This window comes from Aquarana catesbeiana, linkage group LG02, assembly GCF_042186555.1.
Source record: "Aquarana catesbeiana isolate 2022-GZ linkage group LG02, ASM4218655v1, whole genome shotgun sequence".
In the NCBI taxonomy this organism is placed as follows: Eukaryota; Metazoa; Chordata; class Amphibia; order Anura; family Ranidae; genus Aquarana; species Aquarana catesbeiana.
Window position 1 is genome coordinate 388,006,942 of NC_133325.1, and position 17,155 is coordinate 388,024,096.

The following is a 17,155-nucleotide window of genomic DNA, read 5'->3' on the forward strand; positions in this document are numbered from 1 at the left end:
AGGGCTATTTAGGTGTCTGAAGAGATACAGGAGCCCGCAGTTCAAGTATCTGCTCAAGACAGAATGTATAGAGGCTTAGTCAAGCCCCAGTCCAGAGTCCTTCCAGTTCACCAAGCCCTTAAAAATATTATCCTAAGGGAATGGAAGGAACCTGAAAGGAAACTCTTAAAGTATAAGACTTGAAAACATAGTTGCCCCTTTAAAGAGGAAGATGAGGAAGAGTTTTTTTTAAAACACCCTAGGTTAGACTTTTCCTTGACGCAGGTATCCAAGCAGTCTAATCCTTTCCTTTTGAAGATGCTGGCAACATCAAAGATCAGATGGATCAGCGAGCTGAGACCATTTTGCACAGAGCTTGGGAAGCTAATGCTGCGGCCAGGGGCGTTGCTAGGTCTACAAAAGATCTGGGGCTAGAGCCCATAGCAGCGTAGTAAAGAAAGTAAAGAAAGTCATACGCTTGGGCGAGCATACACATGTATATACAGTAATATACGTGTGTGTGTATATATATCCCCAGAGAGCCCCCCACTTACATCAGGGTCCCCAGAGAGCCCCCTTACATCAGGGTCCCCAGAGAGCCCCCCTTATATAAGGTTCCCCAGAGAGCCTCCTCCTTACATCAGGGTTCCCAGAGAGCCCCCATTACATTAGGGTCCCCAGAGAGCCTATCCCTTGCATCAGGGTCCCCAGAGAGCCTCCCCTCCCCTTGGGGACCCCTGCAGAGACTCGGGGCTATTGGCTCCAGATTCGGGGCTATAGCCCCAAAAACCACCCCCTAGCGATGCCCCTGGCTGCTTCTATGAGCCCTGCCTTGGCTTCAGCCTGCGTAGCAAGAAACGCAGATATGTGGATCTCCAAATTAATGGATCACGTATCCCGGACCTCCAAGTCTAAGCAGGTCTTGGTCTCTTTAGAAGTGATAGGTAGTGCGGTTGCCTAGTTGGCAGATGCAGCGATTGAGACAGTGCATACAACCGCCAAATCTGATGCTCTGTTGAATTCAGCAAGGAGAGCCCTGTGGGTCAAGACTTGGGACGGGGATAATTCTTCTAAGACCCATTTGTGTGGTTTCCCATTCGAGGGTTCCCTCCTTTTCGGTACTAGTTTAGATCAGGCTCTTGCTAGGTCTACCGAAAAAGCTAAATCATTTCCATTAAGCCTAAAAAGGACAAAATGAAATTTTTTTTGAGGCCCCCAGGCGAAGAACCATTTCCCAGATAAGAAAGGCTCCGTTAACAGACTTGGGGGGGGGGGGGTTGGTTGGAAGAGACAAGCAGAAGGGAAGTATTCTCTCTTTCAAACAAAAGTCGGCCAACAAAGACTCTAAGTGACATAAAGAGTAGGGGGGAAGGCTTTCCCTCTTTCTCCCTCAGTGGGAGGGGATTACGCAGAGCCCCCATATTCTCCAGATTATAAGAGGGCTACAGGCTGAAGTTTCTCTCATCTCCTCCTCCCAAAGTTCCTTTTAACCCGCTTGCCCAGGGACCCCCTAAAAGCAGCAGGTATTCTGCAGAATGTCAGAACTGGCAAAACAGGGCGTCATAGTGCCAGTCCCAGAGGGACAATGGGGTCAGGGTTTCTACTCTCACAACTTCGTTGTCCCAAAGCCCTCAGGGAAGTATCGCCTCATTATAAATTTGAGGGGACTGAATGTTTTCCTGCGCTACAAAAAGTTCCGCATGGAGAGCATTTATACTCTCAGAAAGCACCTTCTGAAAGACGTGTTTATGGTAACAATAGATTTGAAGGATGCCTATCTCCACGTCCCGATCTTTCCAGAACATCCGATTTTTTTTTTTAATTTTTTTTTTTTCCTCAGGTTTGCAATTGCCTCAGCGCAGGGAATTCAGCACTGGCAGTTTGCGGCTCTTCCTTTCAGACTGGCATCCAGTCCAAGGGTTGTTTACGAAGGTTCTGGAAGAGGTGGTTGCCTTCCTGAATCTCCAGGGGGTAGCGTTGATCCCTTATCTGGACGACATTCCGATTTACAACCAAAATCGAGATCAACTGCTCTCCGACCTAGCCAGAGTAGTGAGTACCTTGGAATCTCTAGGGTGGATCATCAGCAGGGAGAAATCCTCCTTGGTGCCTTCCCAGTCGAAGGTCTATCTGGGATTCCTGGTGGATTCCTCAAAACAGGGGCTGTCCTTAACTCAGGACAAGGTAGAGGGCCTCATTACAGCAGTTACTTTCCTGTTAGAGGCAGAAAGGGTCTCTTACAGAGGGATCATGAGGGTTCTGGGTTTAATGACATCCTGTATCCCAGCAGTACTGCAGGCTCGGGCTCCATTCCAGGGCTCTCCAGCACTTCCTCCTGTCCTCCTGGGATGGGGAGAGAGGAATGCTGGACAACAAAGTTCCCATTCCAGTCATAGTAAGGGAATACCTACAGTAGTGGCTTCATCCTCAGAAATTGCAGGGGGGTCTCCTTTGGGGCCAGCTTCAGCCCCTCAGGATAACAATGGATGTGAGTTCCTGGGGGTAGGGGGCCCACCTAGAGGAACTGCGAGCCCAGGGTTCTTGGAGCTGGGGTGAGAGAAGCGCCTCCTCCTTCAATTTTCGTCCATCGGGGAGGCCTTAAAGGCTTTCGAGGGAAGGATCAGGGGCCGAGAGATCCAGATTCTTTCAGACAATGCTACAGCAGTGGCATTCCTGAATCATCAGGGAGGCACCAGATCTTGCGCTCTTCTGACCTTGGCGCTAGAGATCCTTGGCTGGGCAGAGCAACGGATCTTCTCTATTTCAGCAGTGCACATAAATGGAACATTCAACATCGAGGCAGACCATCTCAGTCGACAGTCGATTCTCCAGAGAGAATGGGAGTTGAAACCTGAATTATTCTCTCTGGTGTCCCAGCATTTTGGCGAACCAGAGATCGACCTCTTCGCTCCCAGGAAGAACAGAAGGGTAAAGAGATTCTTCTCTCTCTCCCGTGAATGGGATTCGGAGGGCGTGGATGCGTTGGCCCAAGTTTGGAGCTTCCACTTGGCCTATGCCTTTCCCCCCTTGGGTCTAATCCTGAGAGTACCGCAGAAGTTGTATCGCTCAGAGGGCAGTCTGATCCTAATCGCCCCATGGTGGCCCAAGAGGGCCTGGTTTCTAACCTTGAGGAGTTGGTGCATAGCCCCGCCTCAGCATCTTTCTGTTCGGCAGGACCTTCTCCTTCAGGGTCCAGTCTGCCACCCAGATCCCAGCTTCTTTAACTGGTGGCCTGGCTCTTGAAAGGCAGAACCTGCGGGAGAAGGGCCTTTCTGACACAGTAGTTGATACACTCCTGCTTTAGGAAGCCAGTTACAAGGCATATTTACGCAAAGGCCTGGGGGTTTTTCTCGCGCTGGTGTCAGGCGAGAGGGACTTCCAAGAGATCCCTGCCATCCTGCATTTTCTCCAGGATGGCGCGAATCAGGGACTGGCAACCAAGATGCTTAGGGTACAGGTTGCAGCCTTGTCCTGTTTTTTGGACAGGAGATTGGCTCTAGACCCCCTGATCAAGAGGTTCTTGTCAGTCAGAGACAGGTTGTCCCCATTTCAGATTTCCGCCATGGGACCTTACTTTAGTTTTAGTGGGACTAATGTTATCATAATGGGGGATTTTAATTATCCAGACATAGACTGGGCGGAGGGAACCGCGCATTCATTTAAGGCTCGCCAGTTCCTTAGTGTCTTGCAGGACAATTTTATGGGTCAGATGGTAGACGCACCAACTAGAAATAAAACATTACTAGATCTATTGATTACCAACAATACAGACCTGATAACAGATGTGGAAATACGGGGCAATTTAGGTAACAGCGATCACAGGTCAATTAGTTTCAGTATAAATCACACAAATAGGAAACATGAAGGGAACACAAAGACACTGAATTTCAAAAGAGCCAACTTCCCTAAACTACAAACCTTGCTAAAAGGCATAAATTGGGACAAAATATTAGGAACAAAGAATACGGAGGAGAGATGGGTTTGCTTTAAGAGCATATTAAATAAGGGCATTAGCCAATGTATCCCATTGGGTAATAAATTTAAAAGAGCGAACAAACATCCTGGATGGCTTAACTCAACACAATGTAAAAATGCATATAAAAGCAAAGGAGAAGGCCTTCAAAAAATACAAGGTTGAGGGATCCTCCTCAGCATTCAGAATTTATAAAGAATGCAATAAGAAATGTAAGGGTGCAATTAGGATGGCTAAGATAGAACATGAAAGACACATAGCGGAGGAGAGCAAAAAAAATCCCAAGAAATTCTTTAAGTATGTAAACAGTAAAAAAGGAGGACAGACCATATTGGCCCCATAAAGAATGAGGAAGGACATCTGGTTACAAAGGATGAGGAGATGGCAAAGGTATTGAATTTATTCTTCTCAGTCTTCACGAGTGAATCGGGGGGCTTCAGTAACCAAAACTGCAGTGTTTATCCTCATGACACAACACAGGAAGCACCTACATGGTTAACAGAGGACGGAATTAAAATTAGACTTGAGAATCTTAACATTAATAAATCACCGGGACCAGATGGCTTGCATCCGAGGGTACTTAGGGAACTCAGTCAGGCGATTGCCAGACCGTTGTTCCTGATTTTTACAGACAGTCTATTGACTGGAATGGTACCAGCTGATTGGAGAAAAGCCAGTGTAGCACCAATATTTAAAAAGGGCCCAAAAAACATCCCTGGGAATTACAGACCAGTTAGCCTAACATCAATAGTATGTAAACTCTTGGAGGGGATGATAAGGGACTATATACAAGATTTTAGTAATAAGAATGATATCATTAGCAGTAATCAGCATGGATTCATGAAGAATCGTTCTTGCCAAACCAATCTATTAACCTTCTATGAGGAGGTGAGTTGCCATCTAGATAAAGGAAGGCCCGTAGACGTGGTGTATCTGGATTTTGCAAAAGCATTTGACACAGTTCCCCATAAACGTTTACTGTACAAAATAAGGTGCGTTGGCATGGACCATAGGGTGAGTACATGGATTGAAAACTGGCTACAAGGGCGTGTTCAGAGGGTGGTGATAAATGGGGAGTACTCAGAATGGTCAGGGGTGGGTAGTGGGGTTCCCCAGGGTTCTGTGCTGGGACCAATCCTATTTAATTTGTTCATAAACGACCTGGAGGATGGGATAAACAGTTCAATCTCTGTATTTGCAGACGATACTAAGCTAAGCAGGGCAATAACTTCTCCGCAGGATGTGGAAATCTTGCAAAAAGACCTGAACAAATTAATGGGGTGGGCGACTACATGGCAAATGAGGTTCAGTGTAGAAAAATGTAAAATAATGCATTTGGGTAGCAAAAATATGAATGCAATCTATACACTGGGGGGAGAACCTCTGGGGGAATCTAGGATGGAAAAGGACCTGGGGGTCCTAGTAGATGATAGGCTCAGCAATGGCATGCAATGCCAAGCTGCTGCTAATAAAGCAAACAGAATATTGGCATGCATTAAAGGGGGGATCAAATGCAGAGATAAAACGATAATTCTCCCGCTTTACAAGACTCTGGTCCGGCCGCACCTGGAGTATGCTGTCCAGTTCTGGGCACCAGTCCTCAGGAGGGACGTACTGGAAATGGAGCGAGTACAAAGAAGGGCAACAAAGCTAATAAAGGGTCTGGAGGATCTTAGTTATGAGGAAAGGTTGCGAGCACTGAACTTATTCTCTCTGGAGAAGAGACGCTTGAGAGGGGATATGATTTCAATTTACACATACTGTACTGGTGACCCCACAATAGGGATAAAACTTTTTCGCAGAAGAGAGTTTAATAAGACTCGTGGCCACTCATTACAATTAGAAGAAAAGAGGTTTAACCTTAAACTACGTAGAGGGTTCTTTACTGTAAGAGCGGCAAGGATGTGGAATTCCCTTCCACAGGCGGTGGTCTCAGCTGGGAGCATTGATAGCTTCAAGAAACTATTAGATAATCACCTGAATGACCGCAATATACAGGGATATGTAATGTAATACTGACACATAATCACACACATAGGTTAGACTTGATGGACTTGTGTCTTTTTTCAACCTCACCTACTATGTAACTATGTAACCAAGGCTCCATTTGAACCGTTAGATCACATTCCCCTCAAGTTCCTCACTTTTAAGTTGGCCTTCCTACTGGCGATTACAACAGCCAGGAGTATAAGCGACATTCAGGTTTTTTTCAATAAAAGAACCATTTTTTCGTTTACTTGAGGACAGGGTTGTACTTAGGCAGGACCCCCCGTATCTCCCGAAGGTGGCCTCGAAGTTCCATAGAACTCAAGAGATTGTGCTTCCTTCCTCTTGCAACAATCCCCAGAATGAGAGGGAAATTTCTTTTCATTGTCTAGATGTCAGACACTGTCTGATTTATTTAGAGAAAGTTAAAGAGTTTAGAAGGTCCAGCCATTTATTCATTAATTATTTTTGGCCAGAAGAAGGGCCACCAAGCATCTAGAGCATCCCTAGCAAGGTGGATTAAGCATACCATTTCCGTAGCCTATTATGTGAAGCAGCTACATGGACAAGCCAGAACACCTTCCTGAGACATTGTAGAGTGGAGTTGCTGTCTCCTCAGGATCTGGCGTTTGGTAGGAAGGTCCTACAAGCTGGTGTCCTGCCCTAAGGTAGGCCTGAGCTACTTGCTCTTCTCTCAGGGTGCTGTCCTGGAAGACGACTTGAGAAAATGACCAGTTACACTTACCCTTAACAGTGTTTCTGGGAAGTCTTCCAGGATGGCAGGCCTACTTCCCACCCGCTCTTTTTAGGTATATTCATAATTTATAGAGTTTTATGGTATTTGTTTTCACTCTCGTGCACTGGTGTGGGTCAATACTTTTCACAACTGAGTAGCACAAGGAAAGGCGGGGGTTTTAACCTCTTTGATTGTGTTTCCTGTCAGGTGGGACCAGTCATCTCTCAGGGTGCCGTCCTGGAAGACTTCTCAGAAACACCGTTACCGGTAAGTGTAACTGGTCATTTTTTTGCCATTGCGTTTTTTTTAGATGTTTCCCTTTTGGCATGTTGGGGTGAGCACCAGATAAACTGTTTTAATGCACACTTGAAATCCATACACAAGTATTTTACTCCCCAGAGGCTTTGTAATTATGTTCTGCTAGTCTGATTTCCACACCCCTGCTACACTGCATAACCGAGAAGCTAAATCCACTATTTGACAGTTCAACTCTACAGCTTCAAGTGACCACCTGCTGCACAATCACAGACATGTTCCTCATTGTTTTCAAGTGGTTTAGACCGGGACCATGGCTGCAGCTGTCAGCCATAACCCCGGTATTACAATTTTCAACCGGCGATTCCCTAACTTGTAAAAGTGATCCAAGTGGCTGATTTTCGCATCACACATCCCCAATCCCTGATGAAGTCACGTGACAGTGACAACACGCATTGGACATATGGACGTCGGAAGTGACGTCCTGGCCACGAGCCCGCCACTCGTTTGATACACTGTATTATTATATATATCAAATGTGAGTACCCGACCTTTTAAATTTTATATGCAATAAAACGCAAAATATTTAAACATGCTACACTATAGAGGCTCCTTGTTCCCTCTCTATACATACCCAGTTTTGATGCATTTGAGTGGTGTTTGGCTATTTACCTAGTCCTGGAGAAAGGCATCCAGAGGAATGACCTTTCTAGGCTCTGCATACAATGGAACCCCTCAGGAGGAACTGATAGGAGACCCCCCTCTTTCCTTTGAGTGACCACCCACCTCCTCTGTTTTCTCTGAATGCTGCTTACCTTACAGCAGTAAGGTAAGAAGTTAGTACACCTACGCGTGTCATTTGCACTGAAGATTCACAGCACTTAAGTCACAGTGCCACTTGTTGATGTCAGCTAGCACCTCTTGGCTTGCACTTTTCACCTTCTTATGGTTGGAAGATAAACATCACTTCCAGATTGTGATTCATCCGCATTATTTGCACGTTTATATATATATATATGGACAATTGTTGAATATTATTCTTTTCTTATTTATGCATTGTGGACATTTTAGTATTCATACTACAGTCACCTTATTTGCATCTATTGCACTTTTTTTATTTATGCTTTGTGAACTTTTTAGAATTTAAAAAACACTATAGTCACTTTATTTGCATTTTGCACTTTACTGATCATTCTCATATTTATTGCTTGCGGATCAATACATTTCATAATTTACATATATCAGTACGTGTAATACTTGAATTGATACATATTGTCACTATATTTTAGCACTTTATTTTTGTTGTTTGGAGCGCAACACCATCTATTGATATTTTTTTTTTTTTTTTTACATACCTACTGTGGGTAGTGTAAGACCCTCACGGTGTCTGCTGCACCATAGGAATTTTTATATTAGTCTCCATATTAGCGTGGGAATACTTACTTTTCTATTTCCAGGCCCCAGGACCAGCAGCCCAGCTCCAGCAGCCAGACCCCATGACCAGCAGCCCAGCTCCAGCAGCCAGACCCCAGGGCTAGTAGCCCAGCTCCAGCAGCCAGAGCCTTGGCCCCAGCAGCCAGGCCCCAGGGCCAGTAGCCCAGCTCCAGCAGCCAGACCCTTGACCCCAGGGCCAGTAGCCCAGCCCCAGCAGCTGTGTGATCAGGCTGCATTTCATTTGGCACTGATCAGGCTGCATTTGATTGGCACTGGTAAGGCTGCATTTTATTGGGGGGGTCGGCGCGAAGTTTCACCTCCCTGAAATGAGTTTGAAACCTCCCTGAATTTAGCTTTTGCAGGTTGGGATGTCTGCCTGCCCCACTCCTTTTTGTCCTCAGTATTTTACTAGTGCCTAAAGATTATGGACCTCTTCTCCCTCGTGAATAAATCGGCATCACTGGTTTTATTATTTTTATTTATTATTTTCTTAAGAATTCTTCAGTAAACCTCAATGTCTTCTAATGCCTACACAGAAGCAGTGCATCCTTAATAAAACCTTTGTGGGGATGGCCTGTAATTTTGCTTCAGGTACTGGATCTCGCATAGGGTACTCTCCACATGTGTTGTTAGCTGCAGGGTCCTATACAGATTCAGGGCTGTGGTTCATCCTTATGGATCTCAGTTCCTGAAGACCCCTTTGGGTATATATTTTTATAAATAAAGTGCAGTGCTCTAACACGTACCCTTTTGGTTTTGTTTTAATCACAAAAAGAAACTAAAATGTATCCAAATTAAGTGCATTTAAGGTAAATCCCAATGTCCAGTAAAGATATTCAAAAATTCTGTGTCAGTGTAAATTCCTTGCTTCAATGCATCCAAAAGTTACACAAAACCTCCACTTAATGACCAGCGCCACCCAAAACTGTAATTTCACTAATGTGTTCTGCACTGTGAATTCCACAATCCTTATAGTACACATGTCCCAATAGTTTACAGGTAAGTCAAAATTCTTACTTTTTATTTAGGTATTTTTATTCTTTTGCATTATTTGAAGATGAATTTAAAAAAAAAAAAAAAAAAAAAAAAAAAGTAAAATCACTGTTTTGCCTTGTTACAGAATTGCACAATCTGTTGCCAATTACTGAAATGGCTGAAGCTTTACTGCATATTCACAATGGTGCCTGGTTCTTGTGTCTGCTGGTGGCTAATGTTCCTGACAGTTTTAATGAAGATGAGCAATATTTATATTGACGATTCTTAGCCGGATCTACAGTTCAGGCTACAGTAGCTTGAAAAAGTATTCACACCCCTTGACATTTTCCACATTTTGTCATGTTACAACCAAAAACGTAAATGTATTTTATTGGTTTTATTGGGATTTCATGTGATAGACCAGCACAAAGTGGCACATAATTGTGAAGTGGAAGGAAAATGTTAAATGGTTTTCAAAATAAATATCTGAAAAGTGAGGCGTGCATTTGTATTCAGCCCCCTTTACTCTGATACCCCTAACTAAAATCTAGTAGAACCAATTGCCTTCAGAAGTCAACTAATTAGTAAATAGAGTCCACCTGTGTATGATTGTCAGGTCACCTGTATCCAGGTGACAGATGCACCCCGTTGGGATCAGGAGTGCACCGCAAGGTAGTGGACCCTACGGCCGACTGCTGCGGATTGAACCCTGGGAGGTTCAGGAAGCAGGTCTACTGGATCACTGACCCAGATCCCACTGGGAGCTAGAGCATAGATTCCCTAGGGCGCGGAGTCTAGGAGCCAGCAGGTGTTCACCAGAGCCTTTAATGGTAAGGATGGACTGAGCTGCAGTCTGGCTCCAGGTCACGGCCCCCAGGGTCTCACAGCTCACGCTCACGGTAGACTACAGGAAAAGAGGAAGCAGGCTGGAACAACAAGGAAAGTAAGGGACAAGCCAAGGTCGGGGCCACAAGCAGACAAGGACAACAGAGTACACGCCAAGGTTCAGGGTCACAGGCAAACAGGGATGGTCGGGAACACGCCAAAGGTCAGGGTCACGAGCAGACAGGAATAGTTAAGAACAGGCCAAAGTCGGTAACAGGAATCAGACGTAGGAAACACGGCAAGAACACACAGAGGCTAACACACAATGATTGATCAGCACTGCTGGCTTGCAGTGCACAGGTTAATATAGGGTTCCCTGATAGGGCCTGGGGTGGGGACATGCTTAGAGGAGAGGTTACAAAAGCAGTCAGGTGAGGGTCAGCTGGTCTCTAGAGATGAACATATGGAGACAGGTATGCTGATCAACAAACTCTATTGCATAACCATGACAGTACCCCCCCTCTTAAGACCTCCCCCTCCCCCCTGTGCCCAGGCTTAAAGGGAAACTCCAGATGGAACCTCCTTAATAGACGAGGAGCAAAGACCTCAGATGCAGTGATCCAAGACCTCTCCTCAGGACCAAACCCTTTCCAATGTATGAGGTACTGAAGAATGCCTCTACGGCGCCGGGAATCGAGAACTTGACTAACCCCGTACTTAAGATTATCCTCAGAGACCGAAACCGAGGTAGGGAGAGGACGAGAGGACTTATTGAGGGCTAAAGGCTTCTTAGGAATGGGTAAAGGCATAAGAAGACCATCAAGAGTCTGAGCAGGGACCCCCAGACCCTTAAAGATGAGCTGGACATCCAACACAGGATCATCAGACTGGGCAGAAGTCAGTGGATCCCTGAGGCCAGGTTGTTTAGAAAGTGATGTGTCACAGAAGTCAAGCTGGATAGCTTCACTGGGCATAGTCTGAACTGGTGCAGAGGCCGACTGAACAGCATTGCCAGGTGCAGCGACCACCAGAATCGCATCACAGGGCGTAGCGACTGTGGAACCGGTAGACGAATCAGCCTGGGTGTGCGTCCAAGGGGGTCCAGGAACAGGCAAAGGTAAATGACCATGCAAACTGGAGTGAATGATCGGCTCAAGTTTACAGGTGGGCTCCTCATCCAGAGTGCCACATGACCCAGAGAGTGCCTCAGCCCGACTATTGCAGGAGACATTCCAGAAATTGCTATATGCAGCAGGAAGAGCAGAAGATACTGGCATGGTGGCAACAGGAAGTTTCTCTTTTGGGGTAACCTTGAGTAGGCAGGAAGAGGAACAGGAGGAACCCCAAGCCAGGATCCGTCCAGCAGTCCAGTCAATGTGTGGAGAATGGAACCGTAACCAAGGAAGACCTATAATGATAGGAGTTGAAGCTTTAGGCAAGACAAGGAAGGATATCCACTCCTGGTGGAGTGTCCTTACCGACATCTTAACAGGAAGGGTCTGGAAGCGGATAGGACCCCCTGGGAGAACAGTGCCATCAATCGCAAAGACCACCAATGGCGTTGAAAGGGGCAAAAGGGTAAGTCTCATGGAAGATGCAGCTTCCCAATCCATGAAATTGCCAGCGGCTCCGGAATCCAGATGTGCTGAGACCGAACGAGAGGAAGCGCCGACATGAAGGAACACAGAAAGAAGAAGACGAGAAGGTGAAGATGATACTTCAGGTCCTAATACTCCACCTTCCAGATGTATTAGCCCCGATCATTTTTCTGGACGAAGAGAACAAGTGTCACGAAAATGACCTTTGGCCCCACAATAGAGGCACAGGCCCAGAGTTCTGCGCCTAGCGTGTTCTTCAGGAGACAACTTGGTCCAGCCCAGCTGCATAGGTTCCTCAAGCTCAAGCTGCCTAAGGAACGGGGAGTGCTGGCGTCTTTTTTTTTTTCCAGGGCCCTCTCCTGAAAGCGAATATCGATCTGGTTACACAAGGTGATGACACCGTCCAGATCAGCATCAAGGGATCTTCCTGCTAATTCATCCTTCACTCTATCAGAGAGGCCATGTAAAAAGGTTGCAACTAGGGCCTCATTATTCCAGCTCAATTCAGCTGTGAGGATACGGAACTGAAGAGCATACTGTCCCACAGAAGCGGACTCTTGACGGAGACGTAAAAGAGCGCTAGCCGCTGAGGAGACACGACCCAGTTCCTCAAAGATATTCCAAAAAAGTTTCAAGAAATCAGACAGGCTAGAAACCGCTGGATCATTCAGTTCCCACAGAGGGGCAGCCCAAGCTAGCGCCTCGCCGGACAGAAGGGATATAACATAGGCTACTTTCGCCCGATCGGACACAAAGTTTTGGGGCTGAAGTTCAAAATGAATCGTGCACTGGCTAAGGAACCCCCTGCAAGCCTTGGAGTCCCCAGAGAAACGGGCCGGAGCTGGCAGTTGTAATGAATGTGTGGCTGCGACTGGTGCGATAGGTGCAGCAGCAGATAGCGGTTGAGGTTGTTGAACCGGGGGTCCTAATGAGGCCTGAACCTGTTCAAAACGGGATGCCAAATCCTGAAGGAATCGCATCACTTGGGTCTGATGCGATTCCTGGGTCTCAAGTCTGCGAACTAAGCCCGGCAACGGATCATGTGCGGGTAGCGGCACATCAGCCGGGTCCATGGCTGATCAAACTGTCAGGTCACCTGTATCCAGGTGACAGATGCACCCCGTTGGGATCAGGGGTGCACCGCAAGGTAGTGGACCCTACGGCCGACTGCTGCGGATTGAACCCTGGGAGGTTCAGAAAGCAGGTCTACTGGATCACTGACACAGATCCCACTGGGAGCTAGAGCATAGATTCCCCAGGGCGCGGAGTCTAAGAGCCAGCAGGTGTTCACCAGAGCCTTTAATGGTAAGGATGGACTGAGCTGCAGTCACAGCTCACGCTCACGGCAGACTACAGGAGAAGAGGAAGGAGGCAGCAGGCTGGAACAACAAGGAAAGTAAGGGACAAGCCAATGTCGGGGCCACAAGCAGACAAGGACAACAGAGTACACGCCAAGGTTCAGAGTCACAGGCAAACAGGGATGGTCGGGAACACGCCAAAGGTCAGGGTCACAAGCAGACAGGAATAGTTAAGAACAGGCCAAAGTCGGTAACAGGAATCATACGTAGGAAACACAGCAAGTACACACAGAGTCTAACACACAATGGTTGATCAGCACTGCTGGCTTGCAGTGCACAGGTTAATATAGGGTTCCCTGATAGGGCCTGGGGTGGGGCCATGCTTAGAGGAGAGGTTACAAAAGCAGTCAGGTGAGGGTCAGCTGGTCTCTAGAGATGAACACATGGAGACAGGTATGCTGATCGACAAACTCTATTGCATAACCATGACAATAATTTAATCTCAGCATAACTACGGCTGTTCTGTGAAGCCCTCTGAGGTTTGTTAGAGAACTTTAGTGAACAAACAGCATTATGAAGGCCAAGGAACACACCAGACAGGTCAGGGATAAAGTAATGGAGAAGTTTAAGTTTTAAAAAAAAAAATCCCAAGCTCTGAACATCTCGCGGAGCACTGTTCAATCCATCATCTGGAAATGGAAAGAGTATGGCACAACTGCAAACCTAACAAGACGTGGCCGTCCACCTAAACTGACAGGCCGGGCAAGGAGAGCATTAATCAGAGAAGCAGCCAAGAAGCCCATGGTACCTCTGGAGGAGCTGCAGAGATCTACAGCTCAAGTGGGAGAATCTGTCAAAAGGACAACTATTAGTCGTGCACTCCACAAATCTGGCCTTTATGGAAGAGTGGCAAAAAGAAAGCCATTGTTAAAAGAAAGCCACAAGAAGACCCGTTTACAGTTTGTCAGAAGCCATGTGGGGGACACAGCAAACATGTGGAAGAAGGTGCTCTGGTCAGATGAGACCAAAATGTAGCTTTTTGACCTAAAAGCAAAACCCTATGTGTGGCGGAAAACTAACATTGCACATCACTCTGAACACACCATCACCACTGTGAAACATGATGGTGGGGATGTTTCTCTTCAGCAGGGACAGGAAAGCTGGTCAGAGTTGATGGGAAGATGGATAGAGCCACATACAGAGCAATCTTAGAAGAAAACCTGTTAGTCTGCAAAAGACTTGAGACTGGGGCGGAGGTTCACCTTCTAGCAGGACAACGACCCTAAACCTACAGCTACAATGGAATGGTTTAGATCAAAGCATATTCATGTGTTTAGAATGGCCCAGTCAAAGTCCAGACTTGAATCCAATTTAGAATCTGTGGCAAGACTTGAAAATTGCTGTTCAGATGCTCTCCGTTCAATCTGACAGAAGTGTGTGTGTGTGTGTGTGTGTGTGTGTATATATATATAATATATATATATGTAATTGTTATTTATATTCTTTAATCGTGAAACTGTCTGTTTAAATTCAAGTTTGAGAGATTTGGGCTACTTTAAAAAAATTTTTGTTTTTCTGGAATGACAGCTGAAAATGAATGAATAACCTGTTCTTAACTTTTTTTTTTTTTTGCAACAGAAGAAGCCAGTCTTATAGGTCTGCCCTTAAAATATGTTGTACACCTAGAAGTATGTATTGGGTTTGAGAGGTTTACTTGCCAGACAGCTTGGCCTCTCTTAACCTGAAATATTAGTGGACTCCTATCTGGTATTGTACATGGTTATTTTTCAGGTTTAGCAAGGGATTTGTTTTCTTTTTAAAAGGCCATTGCAAGACATTCACTTCCCTATCTGCTCTATAAAAATGTCATTTAGCCTGCAATCATTTCTCGTTGTGGAGGTATTTATCAGAATGATGGTCATCAATATGTTCTGTCCACTTGTTGCAAAAATATTATATAATCAAATATTACATTTGCATGTGTGGAGACCTTTACTCCTGTTAAACCACAATATATTTACATTGCAGTTTTATTTGTGTAGTTTGCAGGAGTTTGATAAAGAATGGAGAGCGCCAGGATGAGGAGAGCACTGGAGGGAGACTAAGAACTGAAGTACTGCGTCAGCTGTGCAAAATGAATCCCTCACAACCCTTAAAGTGCGAGGCATGGTGGTAAGAACCTGTTGTATGTAGAATGTGAGTAACTTGGTTACTAGCAGTGATGATATCAGTACTATTCTATTAAGCTATGTTCATTCCTTGAAGGAGAATCCTAAACTGTAAAAACGCACGCCTGTAAAAAATACCAGCCTCCAACCTTCCCTCCATAGCCGGTCCAACGCACGCCTGAAAAAAAATTACCAGCCTCCAACCTCCCCTCATAGCCGGTCCAACGCACGCCTGAAAAAAAATATACCAGCCTCCATGGTAGCCTATGGGTGACGTCAACACACTGCAACATGACGCCACCAAACCACAACATGCGATCCTATGGGTGACACCACCACATTGCAACATGCGATCCTATGGGTGATGTCATCACACAGCAACATGGGAGCTTATGGATGACATCATCACACAGCAATATGGGAGCCTATGGGGGATGTCACCACACTGCAGCATGGGAGCCTATGGGTGATGCCACCACACTGTAACATGGGAGCCTATGAGTGATGCCACCACACTGCAACATGGGAGCATATGGGTGATGCCACCACACTGCAACATGGGAGCGTATGGGTGATGCCACCACACTGCAACATGGGAGCCTATGGGTGACGCCACCACACTGCAACATGGAAGCCTATGGGTGACGCCACCACACTGCAACATGGGAGCCTATGGGTGATTCCACCACACCGCAACCTGGGATCCTATGGGCAATGCCCCCACACCGCAACATTTGAGCATATGGGTGATGCAACCAAACAAGAGGTTTGGGACTTTATATGAGGCCAGGACATAGAACGTTAAGTGCCTCCATCCCTATTGGCAATTTGCATAAAGAGAAAGTTTGGGACTTTCTGTGAAGCATATGGCCGAATTAGACAACATGAACAAGCAGTGTCTGACGGGTATACAATAATAGCTTAATAGCATTGTGTCATATCATGTACATAATATCATAACATGAACCAAATGCATAGAATTATATATAGTTTATTACATATGAATCACATAGTAACAAGGTAACATAGTATCATAGTAACATGTGGGTTACTCGACATTAACATGATAAAAAAAAGAAACCACCAGACTCTAAAATCTATGTTCACATATTTGTAACAAGACCATAACACATTGGTATAGGCCAGTAATATAATGTTTAAAATTATTTGATATCACTCTTGGATTATATAATTAAAATGTAGGCATCTATTTATCTTGACGCATTTCATGGATAACCTCCAATCTTTGGGAGCCTATGGGTGATGCCACCACACCACAACTTGGGAGCCTATGGGTGACACCACCACACCGCAACTTGGGAGCCTATGGGTGACGCCACCCCCCTCTGGCTCCTGTGTCACCCAGGAGGGGAAGAGGAGGGACCACCTACATGGGTGACACCACCACACTGTTTGCTGCCCCCCCCCCCAAAAACAAATTACCACCACTGGTGTATTCGCAGGTGTGAATGCACCCTAACTTTAAAAGCTAGATATAAATTGGGGCTGTTGCCATTTTTGTATAGTATGCTGAACACATTGGGGTTGATTTACTAAAGGCAAGTGTAGTACTTGAAAGTGCAGTCGCTGTAGATCTGAGGGAAAGATCTGAAACGAGGGGAAACTCTGCTGATTTTATCATCCAATCATGTACAAGCAAAAATTCTGTTTTTAATTTTTTTCCTTGCATGTCCCCCTCAGATTTACAGCGACTGCACTTCTAAGTCCACTTGCAGTGCAAAGTGGATTAGCCTTTAGTAAATAAACCCCATTGGATGCTGCTATTGTATTGTGCTGGGCTTCTAGTGTGTTCTGCGTCTTTAACTGTTTGCCGCCTGCCCACCGTCAAACGACGGCAGGACTGTGCGGCTCTCGTTCTGGGACGCCGTCGCACGCCGGCTCTCACATGCTGTGGGGCTGCGCACCGT

The 17,155-nt window shown here is 45.9% G+C and overlaps 1 long non-coding RNA gene across 1 annotated transcript in view; it reads left to right on the plus strand.

Annotated features, from left to right (window-relative positions):
- Positions 1–16,306, plus strand: part of LOC141129929 (uncharacterized) — a 30,093-nt gene extending 13,787 nt beyond the window's left edge. Inside the window, exon 3 of the long non-coding RNA XR_012241912.1 lies at positions 15,102–16,306. This is a non-coding gene — a long non-coding RNA (uncharacterized lncRNA). The remainder of the gene's footprint in view (positions 1–15,101) is intronic.
- Positions 16,307–17,155: the final 849 nt, after the last annotated feature.